The sequence below is a fragment of the Physeter macrocephalus genome, chromosome 4 (genome assembly GCF_002837175.3).
Source record: "Physeter macrocephalus isolate SW-GA chromosome 4, ASM283717v5, whole genome shotgun sequence".
NCBI classification, from domain to species: domain Eukaryota; kingdom Metazoa; phylum Chordata; class Mammalia; order Artiodactyla; family Physeteridae; genus Physeter; species Physeter macrocephalus.
The window spans coordinates 65,507,496-65,513,423 of NC_041217.1; the positions used below are offsets into that span (position 1 = coordinate 65,507,496).

The window sequence follows — 5,928 nt, forward strand, 5'->3', positions numbered from 1 at the left end:
AGAAATTAAAAAAACCTGGAAACAAATGGAAATGAAAGCACAATGACTAAAAACCTTTGGGATGTAGCAAAAGCAGTTCTAAGAGGGACGTTTAGAGCAATAAAATCCTAGCTCAAGAAACAAAAAAAAAAACTCAAATAAACAACCTAACCTTACACCTAAAGCAATTAGAGAAAGATGAACAAAAACCCCCCAAAGTTAGCAAAAGGGAAGAAATCAAAAAAATCAGATCAGAAATAAATGAAAAAGAAATGAAAGAACAATAGCAAAGATCAATAAAACTAAAAGCTGGTTCTTTGAGAAGATAAACAAAATTGATAAACCATGCTCCACACTCATCAAGAAAATAAGGGAGAAGACTCAAATAAATAGAATTAGAAATGAAAAAGGAGAAGTAATAACTTACACTGCAGAAATACAAAGGATCATGAGAGATTACTACAAGCAACTCGATGCCAATAAAATGGACAACCTGGAAGAAATGGACAAATTCTTAGAAAAGCACAACGTTCTGAGACTGAACCAGGAAAAAATAGAAAATATAAACAGACCAATCACAAGCACTGAAATTGAAACTGTGATTAAAAGTCTTCCAACAAACAAAAGTTCAGGACCAGATGGCTTCACAGGCAAATTCTATCAAACATTTAGAGAAGAGCTAACACCTATCCTTCTCAAACTCTTCCAAAATATAGCAGAGGGAGGAACACTCCCAAAGTCATTCTACGAGGCCACCATCACCCTGATACCAAACCAGACAAGGATGTCACAAAAACAGAAAACTTCAGGCCGATATCACTGATGAACATAGATGCAAAAATCCTCAACCAAATTCTAGCACACAGAATCCAACAGCACATTAAAAGGATCATACACGATGATGAAGTGGGGTTTATCCCAGGAATGCAAGGATTCCTCAATATATGCAAATCAATCAATGTGATACACCATATTAACAAACTGAAGGATAAAAACCATATGATCATCTCAATAGATGCAGAAAAAGCTTTTGACAAAATTCAACACATATGTATGACAAAAACACTCCAGAAAGTAGTCATAGAGGGAACTTACTTCAACATAATAAAGGCCATATATGACAAACCCACAGCTAACATGGTTCTCAATGGGGAAAACCTGAAACCATTTCCACTAAGATCAGGAACAAGACAAGGTTGCCCACTCTTACCATTATTATTAAACATAGTTTTGGAAGTTTTAGCCACAGCAATCAAAGAAGAAAAAGAAATAAATGGAATCCAAATCATAAAAGAAGAAGTAAAGCTGTCACTGTTTGCAGATGACAAGATACTATACATAGAGAATCCTAAAGATGCTACTAGAAAACTACTAGACTAATCAATGAATTTGGTAAAGTAGCAGGATACAAAATTAATTCACAGAACTCTCTTGCATTCCTATACACTAATGATGAAAAATCTGAATGAGAAATTGAGGAAACACTCCCATTTACCATTGGAACAAAAAGAATAAAATACCTAGGAATAAACCTACCTAAGGAGACAGAAGACTTGTATGCAGAAAACTATAAGACACTGATGAAAGAAATTAAAGATGATACAAACAGATGGAGAAATATACCATGTTCTTGGATAGGAAGAATCAACATTGTGAAAATGACTATACTATCCAAAGCAATCTACGGATTCAATGCAATCCCTATCAAACTACCAATGGCATTTTTCACAGAACTAGAAGAAAAAAATTCACAATTTGTATGGAAACACAGAAGACCTCGAATAGAAAAACAATCTTGAGAAACTAAAACGGAGCTGGAGGAATCAGGTTCCTGCACTTCAGAGTATACTACAAAGCTATAGTAATCAAGACAGTAAGGTACTGCCACAAAAATAGAAATATAAATCAATGGAACAGGATAGAAGGTCTGGAGATAAACCCACGCACATAAGGTCACCTTATTTTTGATAAAGGAGGCAAGAATATACAATGGAGAAAAGACAGACTCTTCAATAAGTCATGCTGGGAAAACTACATGTAAGTAGAAGACAGCTACATGTAAAAGAATGAAATTAGAAAACTTCCTAACACCATACACAAAAATAAATGAAAAATGGATTAAAGACCTAATTGTAAGACCAGACACTATAGAACTCTTGGAGGAAAACATAAGAAGAACACTCTATGACATAAATCACAGCAAGATCCTTTTCGATCCACCCCTAGAGAAATGGAAATAAAAAGAAAAATAAACAAATGGGACCTAATGAAACTTAAAAGCTTTTGCACAGCAAAGGAAACCATAACCAAGACAAAAAACTAACCCTCAAAATGGGAGAATATATTTGCAAATGAAGGAACTGACAAAGGATTATTCTCCAAAATATACAAGCAGATCATGCATCTCAATATCAAAAAAAGCAAATAACCCAATCCCAAAATGGGCAGTCGACCTAAATAGACATTTCTCCAAATAAGATATACAGATTGCCAACAAACACATGAAAGGATGCTCAACGTTGCTAATCAATAGAGAAATGCAAATCAAATCCACAATGAGGTATCACCTCACACCGATCAGTATGGCCATCATCAAAAATTCTACAAACAATAAATGCTAGATAGGGTGTGGAGAATAGGGAACCCTCTTGCACTGTTGGTGGGAATGTAAATTGATACAGCCACTATGGAGAACAGTACGGAGGTTCCTTAAAAAACTAAAAATAGAACTACCATATCACCCAGTAATCCCACTACTGGGCATATACTCTGAAAAAACCATAATTCAGAAAGAGTCATGTTCCACAATGTTCACTGCAGCACTATTTACAATAACCAGGACATGGAAGCAACCTGTCTATTGACAGAAGAATGGATAAAGAAGATGTGGCACATATATGCAATGGAATATTATTCAGTCATAGAAAGAAACAAGACTGAGTTATTTGTAGTGAGGTGGATGGACCTAGCATCTGTCAAACAGAGTGAAGTAAGTCAGAAAGAGAAAAACAAATACCGTATGCTAACACATATATATGGAAACTAAGGAAAAGAAAAAGGTTCTGAAGAACCTAGGGGCAGGGCAGGAATAAAGATACAGATGTAGAGAATGGACTTGAGGACATGGGCAGATCGAAGGGTAATATGGGACGAAGTGAGGGAGTGACATGGAGATATATACACTACCAAATGTATAATAGAGAGCTAGTGGGAAGCAGCTGCATCTCATGGGGAGATGAGCTTGGTGCTTTGTGTCCACCTAGAAGGGTGGGATAGGGAGGGTGGGAGGGAGATACAAGAGGGAGGAGATATGGGGATATATGTATATGTATAGCTGATTCACTTTGTTATAAATCAGAAAGTAACACAGCATTGTAAAGAATTATACTCCAATAAAGATGTTAAAAAATGAATAGAGTGGATTAAAGAAAAATAAGACAACAGAATGTGATGAAAATTGAGCTGACAGAGTTCAGGAATCAAATAGAAGGGGAAATTTCAGAAATGAAAGTCCTGTTAATAGCAGCAAAAAAGGGCAATAGATACTCTGGAAACCACAGGAAAGGACATGGAGGACAGAATCGAAAAAAGAAACACAAGTGAATGGAAATGAGTAAAAGGAAAATAATAGATATGGAATTTATATAAAGATTTAACAGGTAAATCATTGGAATCAATTAGGAAGATAGTACAAATGAAACACTAATAATTCCAGGTTATATAGAAAATATTCATGAAATAGATGAAATGATGGATTTACAGTGTGTCTAAAGATATACAATCATAAACACAAAGAGACAGCTGGTAAAGTTATAGTACTTCCCTGGCGAAGAGAGAATCCACTGATATAGGCACCCTCTCCTCCTCAAAAAGCTAAGCCTCTTATTAAGAATCAGACTAGGGCTTCCCTGGTGGCGCAGTGGTTGAGAGGCCGCCTGCCGATGCAGGGGACACGGGTTCGTGTACCGTTCCGGGAGGATCCCACATGCCGCAGAGCAGCTGGGCCTGTGAGCCATGGCCACTGGGCCTGTGCATCTGGAGCCTGTGCTCCGCAAAAGGAGAAGCCACAGCAGTGAGAGGCCCGCATACCACAAAAAAAAAAAAAAAAAAAAAAAAAAAGAATCAGACTAGCATCATACTTAACCACAGCAAATGCAGCATTAGAAGTCAATGGAATACTGCCTATAGAGTTCTAAGGCAAAGAAAGCTTTATCAAGAAATTTATAAAAAGCCAGAACTCATTCCAATTAAGGCAAGAAATAGATATTTTACACATGAAAAAAGTCTAGAAATTAGCAGACATGAGCCTTTAAAATGAACTTGAAAAAATTTCAGATACCTGGAAAATCAATAGGGAACTCTTGAAAATAGGTGAGGTGGTGAAAACTGTTCTAAATTAATACAGGCTAAGGCTAGCCTACTGAGGGAATAATAATGTAGAAATAAAAATATAAGTAAATATCTCAAAATTTGAAGTAGTGAGGGATGAGGACAGAAGACAGTAGAAATGGATAGATTTCCTCATCTTTCAGAGCAGAGGAGCTACATATACTGTTAAATGAGATACATCAAATAATCACTGTTTGAGTGTATTACTCTAATATATAAAGGTAACCATTAGTAGAAATGAAATTGCATGGAGGAAAAAAATGTAAGAAATGGGAGTGTCAGTGTACAAATCCCTTGTCTTCTATGTTTAAAGATTATAATTAAAGAAATACAGGTTTGAGCACATTATCCCAAGTTGTAAATATCATTACTAGAATTTATATAAAGAGACAAGAAATGTCTAAATTATCTGGAATAAACTCATAAACATGCAAATCACAATAAATATATACCACTTTGTGGGAAAATGAGAACAGGGCTTAAGACTTTAAAACACAATGACAGAATTAAGGCCAAACGTATCAGTCATATACATAAATATTAACAGTACATACATAATAAAAATAAGTTGCTCTAGTTATTAATAAAGAAGGAATACCCAAGATATTATGTATAAAATAGACATATCTAAAACAGTAATCTTGACCAAGTTAGGTTAATCCTATGAGCATATGGTTAGTTCAATCTTAGCAAATCTAACAATAAAAATACATGATGCTAAAAAAATATGGTCAATACCCATAGGAAACAAAAGAAAACAGAAGCAATTGGTGAAATAGTAAATATGGAAGACAATAATTTTAAAACTTTCTTTCCTTCTACTTGTATCTCTCTCTCTCTTTCTCATTTATACATTTATATATTTTAATTAAAATCCAGCATTAGGTTTAATGAAAAAAAAAGTCAAATTTTCTTTAAAATTAGCCATACATAAGCCAACAGTGCCTACCATGCTTATTATAATTAAACAATGTCCCAAAATCTAGATGTACTTGCCAATAAATTAGACAAGATAAAGAAATAAAAAGTATAAAACTTGAAGAAAGCAAAATTATTATGGCATAGAGGTAAAATTCTATATGTGAAGACTCAAAAGGAAAAAAATAACTATTAGAATTTATGAGAATTCAAAGAGTAGCAGATTACAAAATTAACACTTAAAAAAACTCTCTTGTGCTTGCTTCGGCAGCACATATACTAAAATTGGAATGATACAGAGAAGATTAGCATGGCCCCTGTGCAAGGATGACATGCAAATTCATGAAGCGTTCCATATTTTTCCCTTTTATTCTGAGCCGTGTGGATTAAAGGCTCTTGGTGCTCCAGCCAGGTGTCAGGGCTGTGTCTCTGAGGTGGGAGAACCAACTTCAGGACACTGGTCCACAAGAGACCTCCCAGCTCCATGTAATATCACATGGCGAAAAATCACAGAGATATCCATCTCAACACCAAGACCTATCTTCACTCAACGACCAGCAAGCTACAGTGCTGGACACCCTATGCCCAACAACTAGCAAGACAGGACGACAGCCCCATCCATTAGCAGAGAGGTTGCCTAAA

At 35.4% G+C, this 5,928-nt stretch overlaps 1 non-coding gene across 1 annotated transcript; it reads left to right on the forward strand.

The window, feature by feature from the left end:
* The first annotated feature begins 5,541 nt into the window (after positions 1–5,541).
* Positions 5,542–5,648, forward strand: LOC112062434 (U6 spliceosomal RNA). The gene has a single exon (XR_002890730.1). It is a non-coding gene; the product is annotated as a U6 spliceosomal RNA (small nuclear RNA).
* Positions 5,649–5,928: the final 280 nt, after the last annotated feature.